Source organism: Coenobita brevimanus, chromosome 73, assembly GCF_032717465.1.
Source record: "Coenobita brevimanus isolate Jiangsu-jjx chromosome 73, ASM3271746v2, whole genome shotgun sequence".
In the NCBI taxonomy this organism is placed as follows: Eukaryota; Metazoa; Arthropoda; class Malacostraca; order Decapoda; family Coenobitidae; genus Coenobita; species Coenobita brevimanus.
Genome location: NC_137026.1, coordinates 1834839 through 1844739, shown reverse-complemented (window position 1 = coordinate 1844739; position 9901 = coordinate 1834839). Strand labels below are relative to the sequence as shown.

Genomic DNA, 9901 nt, shown 5'->3' with positions numbered 1-9901 from the left:
TTTTACCCTCCCGGAAGGGAGCTGAGAGCTCATATAGTCCGATCTAAGGGCAAGGCTGTGACCTTCACACACACACACACACCCGTCCCCTTGCTCAAGAGGGACAGTAACCACCCACTTCGTCAGTGAAACTTTTCGCAACCCGAGCGAGGCGCGAACTCCCGTCCACCAGTTGGCAAGCGAGAACGTTACCACTGCACCAGCGAAAGTGTGTGTGTGTGTGTGTGTGTGTGTGTGTGTGTGTGTGTGTGTGTGTGTGATTACACTTATTTCTTAAGTGTAATTATCATCACCACCACCACCCCACCCACTATTTACACACAGAAATGGGGTGACAATTCCAATAGAAACAAGATCACTCACTCACATTTCTCCAGTACATAGGGAGGCCAGATTCCATGTAACTCTGGATGAAGAAATCAAACTTATGCTTCCACGCTGTGTGCTTGGGGGTGACCCAGCCCATGTAGGATGGGAACAGCACTTCAGGCAAGTAGTAGTAGTTCTCCACTCGATATAAGATGGCCTTGTAGCGGAGGTACTCGGTTCTCTCCACGAAGACGTGCATGCCTTGAGATACCTGTTAAAAATGTATATCCTTTATCAAAAAGTAGCCGACAGTCCTTTGCCAGCATTGTACCCTGCCTTCCATACGTCTCGTTCCTCTCAAAAGCGACAGAAAGACATAGAGTATCTTTGCGTCTCATACTCATTTCTTGTGTGTTTCATATTACTACCACATAAAAACTCACCTTAACACCTTTCAATGCCCACTGCAGTACACTCAGGGACCAAATTTCACCAACTGCACTGCTTCAACTTCACGCTTGCGCATTATGGAGGTTATTCTCTTGGCCATGGAAGCATACATTCCTTTCTCATATCCTTTGTCTAATGCAAGAAAGCTTTAGTTTAATCACGCTTGTTCTAATGCTGTCCGCAACAAGGAGAGGGCCTATAAAATGTACCGGAGCCAACCCACCCCTGAATCATATCTTGTTTATGTTTCTGCCCGGAATCGTGCTAAGTCTGTTTTTCACTCGGGTAAAAATAATTTCATCCGTACTAAATGCTCTCAACTCTCCAACTCGAATTCTTCTCGCTCTTTCTGGCATCTTGCTAAAAAACTTTCTAACAACTTTATCTCATCATCCTTCCCTCCTCACGTCTACTGCGGTGGCTCTGTAGCTATTTCTTCTACTGATAAAGCGGATCTCTTCACTGAGACTTTCTCCTCCAGTTCCACCTTAGACGATTCTGGTGCTGTTCCTCTATCATTTCCCCCCTCTGACTTCCTCATGGCTGACATCAAAATTTCTTCATCTGATGTATTTTCTGCCATCACTGGCTTCAATACTAACAAGGTATATGGGCCTGATGGAGTCCCTTCTGTTGTCCTCAAGAACTGTGCTTCTGTGCTTACACCTTCCCTAGGCAAACTCTTTCGCCTTTGTCTTTCAACTTGTCCCTTTCCTTCTTGCTGGAAGTTTGCTCTCATTCAGCCAGTCCCAAAGAAAAGTGATCATTCCCAACCCTCTAACTATCGTCCAATTGCTTTAACATCATGTATCTCAAAAGTTTTTGAGTCAATTCTTAATAGAAAAATTTTAAAGCATCTTTCCTGTCACAACCTTCTTTCTGATCGTCGGTATGGGTTCCATCAGGGACGCTCCACTGGCGATCTTCTCACCTACCTTTCAGACTCCTGGTCATCCTCGTTTCGGGACTTTGGCAAAAGCTTTGCCATTGCACTTGGCATCTCAAAGGCTTTCGATCGAGTCTGGCATAAATCTTTAATTTCCAAACTGCCTCTTACGGATTCTATTCTTCTCTCTTTGCCTTCATCTATAGCTTCCTTTCTGGTCGTTCTATAGCTGCTGTTGTAGATGGCCATCGTTCATCTCCTAGATCTATTAACAGTGGTGTTCCTCAGGTGCTCTGTCGTATCACCGACTCCTCCTGTTATTCATCAATGATCTTCTAAGCTGTACATCTAACCCTATCCACTTGTACGGTGATGACTCCACCCATCTCCTTTCCGTTCAGTTTCCACAACATCCATCTCATCAGTTACTTCAACAAACAAGGGATGAGGCTAGAGCACACCTAATGTCTGACTTGGCTCGTATCTCTGACTGGAGTAAAAATAATCTTGTTGTTTTTCATGCATCAACGACTCAATTTTTACACCTATTAACCAGTCATAATCTTCCACAGGTATATCCACTAATGTTTAATACTATCCAGCTCAATCCAGCATCATCCTTGAACATTCTTGGTGTTTCATTAACTCGGGACTTATCTTGGAAAGATCATATTGCATCTCTTGTAAAATCTGCTTCCAAGAGATTAGGTGTGCTAAGCCGATTCCGTACCTTCTTTACCCCTGCACAGTATTTGACTTTATGCACATGTTTTATTCGCCCCTGTTTAGAGTACAACTCTCATTCGTGGGGAGGCTCCCCACAAACAGCTGTTATCAATAGGGTGAGGTCAAAGGCTTTTCGTCTCATCAACTCTCCTCCTCTTACTGACTCCCTTCAACCTTTGTCTCTTTGCCGCACTGTTGCATCTTTATCTTTTCTATCGCTACTTCAATGGTCAGTGCTCCTCTGAACTGTCTGCTTGCATCCCTCCACCTCTTCGTCGGGTGTGTAGCACAGGTCTAGCAGCAAACTCTCATCCCTTTTCTGTCCAACTCTCTAATGGAAGAGTTAACCGTTACTCCCACTCCTTCATTTATGCAAAAGGTCAACTTTGGAACTATCTCCCTCTGTCTGTATTTCCTACTTCCTATGATCTCCAGTCTTTCAAACGCAGTGTGCCCAGGCATCTCTAAATGAACGGATCTTGATTTAGGCTCTCTTTTGTATTTTTTTGTTTTTTCTTGGAAGGAACTGTTTTTCGGGCTAAGCCTTTGGTTCCTTCTTCCTCGCATAAACACACACACACACATTTTCACAACCCTGGTCCTGTGCATTGATTCTTGTTGCTGTTGCACTGATAACGAATCCCTGCCACAATCTGCAACCTACACGCAGCTTGGCACACTGAAGGTATAGAGAGACAGAGAGAGAGAGAGAGAGAGAGAGAGAGAGAGAGAGAGAGAGAGAGAGAGAGAGATTTGCAACATTTGGCTCATTGCAAGACGCTGCTTCCATTGAGATCAGTGATGGAGGGAGGAGGAGGGGAAGACTGAGAGGAAGAAAGGTAAGCTGGAAAGGAGGGGGGAGAGAGGAAGAGGGAGGGAGGAAGGAGAGGGAGGAAGAAGGGAGGAGGGAGTGGGGCAATGAAGAATAACAGGAGGGAGATGAGAGAGTGAGGGTACGAGGGAGGGGGAAAGATGGGAGAGAAGTGAAGGAGGTAGGGAGGAGAAGAGAGGGTAGAGGTAGAGGAGGAAGAAAGAGAGTAGACAGGGGGGTGGGGAGGAGAAATGGAGGAAGAAAGAGAGAGGAGGAAGGAGGGGGAGGAGAGGAAATTATTGGAGACCCGGAAGAGAAGAGAACTGGGAGCCTTAGGGTTATCATTCAAGTAGCTCTGAGATTTCTTAACACTTTTTCTCTTGCTACTTATTCTTCCCATTCTACTTAAGTATCCTCCTTAAATAATATCGAAAACTCTCTCCCTCTCTCTTGTAATGCAATATGATTTAGGCAGCCCTTGCGCCCGTTTTCTCTGTTGCTGTACTAATAGAAAACGAAAACTTTATGTGAATAACTAGACCATTTTTACAAAGACGCCCTGTGGTCTAGCGGGTTAACGCTCTCTAACTGAATGTTTGCTGGGGTAATACCTTCTCATAATGCCACTCTGGGATCGACGACTGGTCACTGGATTAAGAAGCCTAACCACGGGACCCTACGCTCAAACGAGGAACGAAAGATTACTATGGGTATGAGGTTGTGCTTATCTATCTGTGTATCTGTCTATCTATCTGTCTATCTATCTATCGCCAGACGCAGCCAAATGGCCTGCATGTCACGCTGTGCTCTGCTGTCTGGCTGCCTTCTCTCCAACTCACCCCTTCCCCCCTCTATCAAATACCTCTCCATCCCATACTTCCATCTCATTCTTGGTTTTCCCCTCTCCCTTTTCTTCCCTCACTCCACCTCACTCACATATGCTCTCCTAGTCAGTCTCTCAGTCTCCTTCATATCCACATTATGTCTTAAGATAACAGCTACGACAATTTTGCTCTCTTAATCATGAAGTGTTTTTTTTTTTTTTTTTACAAAAGAGAGAAAGAATAAGTCGCTGAGGAAAAGGTGTTAGGAAGCTTCCTTGCTAGAGGAGGTACACTCATGATTACCTATCTCTGCCCAGAGACGCGTGGCTGGCAGTGTTATGACCACACACGAGCCACGCATTCGAACACAGCCTCTGCACTAGTGGGCGGGACAAAGGTGATCTGAAGCGTTCTGCTCCTCATATCTCTGATATTACCATATTTTTATGGTTTCTTTTCCATAATATAGGAATCTGCGGTTATTGACAAGGACAGACATTTTTTCAATCAATCTGCAATTGGGCAATTTCCATCAAGTAAATTAGGCATTAGCCACTATATGTGGGTATTGGCATCATATAATATATAATCATTTATGAATTAACGGCATTAACTGGCACACATTTTGACCAGAGATGGCATGCAGCTAGGACGTCGCGTAGGAATAGCGCAACCATTCCCACTGGATGGTGACGGGGCCTAGTATTAAAAAAAAAAAAAAAAGTTCAGAGTAGCAAGTAATGGTAGGTTTTTATCAAAGATATCAGTACAGTATTATAAAGCATACTTAGAATATGTTGTGTGGATGCCGGCTGCAGTGGTAGGCGCGGATATTTCTCCTCTACCATATCAACAGCTCGGTCAAAGGTTCATCTCAAGAAATAGGTCAGTAAAATAATAAAGATTAATAATAAATAATACAAAAATAATAATAGTGATAAAAACAATATGAATGTCAAATAGCATCATGCACTCATTACACACTAATAATGATAGCTATGACCAACTTTCATGTCTGTTTCTTAAAATGCATATACAGTATGTATTACTTGAAAAAGTAATATAATATGTGAAGAGAAAGTGTTTCACTGATGCTTAGAAAATTGTTCATTGAAGCACTAAACCTTTCTGGAACGATGGTTGAGCGTGTCTGATGATGTAGCCTATGTCTGGCCACGACTTTGGCCAGCCCTCTGGTCAGAGATTAGTGATCATTAGTGTACAGTACAGGCTTTCCTAAGTACCTCTAAGAATATTGCGTCTCTCTGTCTGTCTGTCTGTCTGTCTGTCTGTCTCTCTCTCTCTCTCTCTCTCTCTCAGCTACCAGTCAGTTATCGGAACCTTACCAGGGGTTTTCAAACACACTTAGGATCGAATTCCTGTCGTAATTAAGATATTTTTTTTTATACAGGAAGTACTAGACAAGGGAAGATATTATTTTCACTCCTTTCCCTGGTCGTCCTGTAGAAAATAATGATAACCTATTGTATTTGTCGCTTCGTAATTAAGATATATTTTAGGACAGGAGACAGAGGCAGATATATTTTAGGACAGGAGACAGAGGCAGATATATTTTAGGACAGGAGACAGAGGCAGATATATTTTAGGACAGGAGACAGAGGCAGATATATTTTAGGACAGGAGACAGAGGCAGATATATTTTAGGACAGGAGACAGAGGCAGATATATTTTAGGACAGGAGACAGAGGCAGATCTGACAGCCTCCTTGCTCTTCCTGCAATTCACAATCCCACTTACGACAGGAAATGGTTCGTGTGTTTGTGCGGCCCAATCCTGGTTTGTAGGAAGTTACCATTATCACCATCATCATCGTTGTGGTGATTCTCCTTCTCCTTCTCCTCGTCCTCGTCCTCCTCTTTCTCCTCCTCCTCCTCCTCTTCATCATCATCATTATCATCATCATCATCGTTGTAGTGATTCTCCTTCTCCTCCTCATCCTCATCCTCCTCTTTCTCCTCCTTCTCTTTATCATCATCATCATCATCGTTGTGGTGATTCTCCTTCTCCTCGTCCTCGTCCTCCTCTTTCTCCTCCTCCTACTCATCATCATCACCATCACCATCACCATCATCATCATCATCATCATCACCATGATACCTCTTTTCCACTTGCAGGAAGGGTGAGGCAGGGTCGAGACAGTAAGAAAAGGAAAAGAATATGGTAATGGGAGATGTAAACAGCAGCTCACCCAGTGAAATGGGCCACACACTCATTCACTCACCATTCAAGTCCCTGGAATCCTGGCCTCACCTCACAGATATACTTTTCCATAAACCAAAGTACCATCAGGTAATATTTTAACTTGGTGTACCACTTCTATATGATAAACCAAAATATAGTACCAATAATATTCTCAGCTATAGCCAACTTTACTATTGTCATCAAGATATTGTGATTTATATGTACTATTTTGTGGTAGGTGGGGGCGCTCACCATCCACTCACTTAATGTAGTGCTGCTCTCGGGTGTCTGCCCTGTCCTCACCTCCATCCTTCTTTCCTTCCATCTTCTATCTTTCTTTTCTTCATTCTTTCCTCGTCCTTCTGCCTACGGGTGACTTTACACTCCCTCTTCAGTCTTTCATTCCTTCACTCTTTCCTCTTTCTTCTGCCTGTAGGTGACTCTACACTGAGTGACAAGCCAAAGGGTTTCCTGTACACCAAGAAACTATTTACTACGCTGGGTGGTAACCATATAACCAAATTTTGGCGTCTGGTGGTTTAGTGGGTAATTATTGTGCTTCAATCGGATTGAGCCGGTGAAGGTTTATATCCAAGGGATGGTTAGGGTTTATTGTTCACGTAATGCCAATCAGGGATGAGTGAGGTTGGTCACTCTCATCTTAAATGTCAGGACCAACTGCCTAGCCCAGGGCTTCTACGCTCCTCATGGGGCAACGTAGGATTGGATGATGATGATCATGATTATATACTAATTTCTTTACGCCCCTATCGAGAGGATGGTGGAAGATAGGGTTGGTGTATGGGCAAGGTAATGGATGATGGTGGTTCAGTAGTGTGTATGTATGTGTGTGGGGGGGACACCAATATCTCTCCTGGTCTATCTCTAATCTTGTCCACCACTTCCCTTTCCCCGAGGCTGGTGAAGAACGTACACTACTTTACTCTAACTTGGCCCAAATTTTTCATCTTTGTGCAATTAGCTTCACATTGCTCGGTGACTGAAAAGGATAGCACTACAGCTGAACATGCTTACGACAGCATTTCTGCTTGACTAGCATCATATTCTACTGCTGTTGTTACAACTCAGCATTCAAGGCGGAGATGATAAATTTAGTCCAAGTTAGAGTCAAAAGGGTATAGTGATCGTGATAGTATTGTATACAGAGGTAAAACAGAAATCTCTTTATTGTCTAAAATGGATGGAATGTTTATTGAAACTGTGCAATGTACCGTATATAATTTTTTACAAGATCCATGGACTCAGTAACCATGACAACATATAAACATACACATACTTACGCCACACATCTCACGAATATTCTTGTCTATTTTCGTTTACGGTGACAAAAATGACGTCGGTAACACAGCCTCGAAATATATCGAGAGAAGCATCGTGTTAAGAGTGAAAGATAGAATTGTGTGTAAAAATGAGTCACTTATTCAGAGTTGTTAAGGAGGTTGAGCAGTCTTGTTGAAGGCATCAGTGAGTCCCATAGCATTCAAGGACCAAATCATCTAGCAGTTCACCTCTTCACCTCGCTTTCCTCTCCTTGTTAATATTTCTAAGCTGAGAGGCTCGGTATCTCTGGCCTAGGACGCTACTTTTAGCTACTTTGCCAGGGGTGGAGGGCAGTGACGGACATGCCCTAAGTGTGACGCAGACACAGTGAAAATAGAAGGTTAGTTTTATGTCTTTGAGTCTGCCGTTCTGTGAGTGTCTCTAGCCAATCACTGCGTTACTCTTGAGTCATTTATTCCCACGACTTTCCTTTGCTTCCCTTATTCTCTTTCCTTCACCACCTTTTCTTCTTATTCCTTTTTCTCCTTTTCCTTTTCTTCTCTCATTGTTCTGTTTTCTTTCTTTCTTTTCCAACCAGAGAGGTCTGGCGTAGTCTTCATTAACCCCTTCACTATTAAAATTTCTTCCTGGCTTTAATAACGTTGTTTGTTGGTGTCAGGAATGTAACATATGAGCGGATGCAAGGGGCAAAAGCGATCCTGTCCAATGGGTTTTATATAGTGTGTGTGTGTGTGTGTGTGTGTGTGTGTGTGTGTGTGTTGGCAGTGGCTGGGAGCAACAAGAGAACCATAGTCTCTTCACCTGAACGTGGCCCAGATTTTCTTCTTTTTTGCAGCGTATTTCACGGAGCTCAGTGGCAGAAAAAGACGGTGTTGTGCATATACAGTACATTCATTCCACAGCACTTCTTCGTGATTAGCACCACATAGTGTTAATTTACTGTCGCACCTCATCACTCAAACTACAGAAACGGCAATTTTCGTCCAAGTGAAAGTGAACAGAGTATATCGTGTGTTCTCATCATTGCTATACGTTGATAGTGTAAGGATTCTTCTCTGCGGGTCGTTGCTTCTCCTGCTGCTGCTTCTTCTGCTCCTCCCGTTGCTGCTGCTGCTCGTACCTGTGAAGCAGCTCCTCCAACTCCGCCTTGATGCTCTCCTCCACGTCCCTATTACTCGAGGAAGCAGGACCTCGAGCCCTCCCGTCCTCCTCCTTGAACATCTCACGGTCGCACTCCGCCTCACTCAGTTCCCGCGAATCTGAGGAGGCCGAGGGTGGGTGGATGAGTCGAGGAGGAGTGAGAGTTGAAGTATCACTCGAGGAAGACTCACTCCGGGCTCTGTGGATGGATAGAAACCTGCCTTAACACACCTTAACAAGATCACACCTAAATACTTAACACCATATTTCATCTGCTATGCTCCTTTCACCTTAACTTGGCCCAGATTTTCGTTCTTTTGCAACTTATTTCACGTAGTTAAGTGGGTGAAAAGGACAATGCTACGGCTACACATACTTTCCTTAGCACTTCTTCGTGACTAGATTACATGTTAGTGTTAATCTCTTATTACAATCCAGTATTTACGATCGAGGGATGAGATTTTTGGGTCTAGTTATGGAGAAAAGGCACTATGGGAAAATATTATTATTATTATTATTATTATTATTATTATTATTATTTCCCCTCGATATTAAGATAAATAATGCCTGATGTTAACAGACAGAGATTATAATTTCTTGACCTACTTCGACTGCCCAACCACTGCCCGGTCTGCCGTGTGGACAACAAAGCAGGTGTGCCCGGTAGTGGCCACAGCCCGCCGGGAACTGATGGATCTAGTAACACTGCTAAAGAAGCGAGGGATATACGCTCAGCAGGCAGTGCCCGCCAGGACATTGCCGCTCGTGTGGACGGGGCATTAGTTATTTTTTCTCTAAGGCTATTAGGTCCAAGATGGAAATTCTAAAAAAAAGAAAAAAAAATGTAATCTGTGAGGCCAGCAAGAGGCGTGACAGGTTATCTAAGTAGTGTGGTGGAAGGAAGAGAGAAGTGGATGATGGCTAAAGTCTCCTCTTCTTTTAATACTTTTTGTTTGTTTTTTTTCGCCTCCTCTCTTCTTATGCTATTTTTTATTCTTCTCATTTGAATATTCTTTTAAATCCTCCTCCTCTTTGTTACTTTTTTCCAACTCTTTTTTACCCTCCTTCTTTCTCATACTCATTCTAACCACCTGCCAGTGTTACCACGCCACTAACCACCTGCCAGTGTTACCACGCCACTAACCACCTGCCAGTGTTACCACGCCACCAACCACCTGCCAGTGTTACCACGCCACTAACCACCTGCCAGTGTTACCACGCCACTAACCACCTGCCAATGTTACCACGCCA

At 43.6% G+C, this 9901-nt stretch overlaps 1 pseudogene; it reads right to left on the bottom strand.

Moving 5' to 3' along the window:
- Positions 1-8536: 8536 nt before the first annotated feature.
- Positions 8537-9901, bottom strand: part of LOC145407412 (uncharacterized) — a 46724-nt pseudogene continuing 45359 nt past the window's right edge.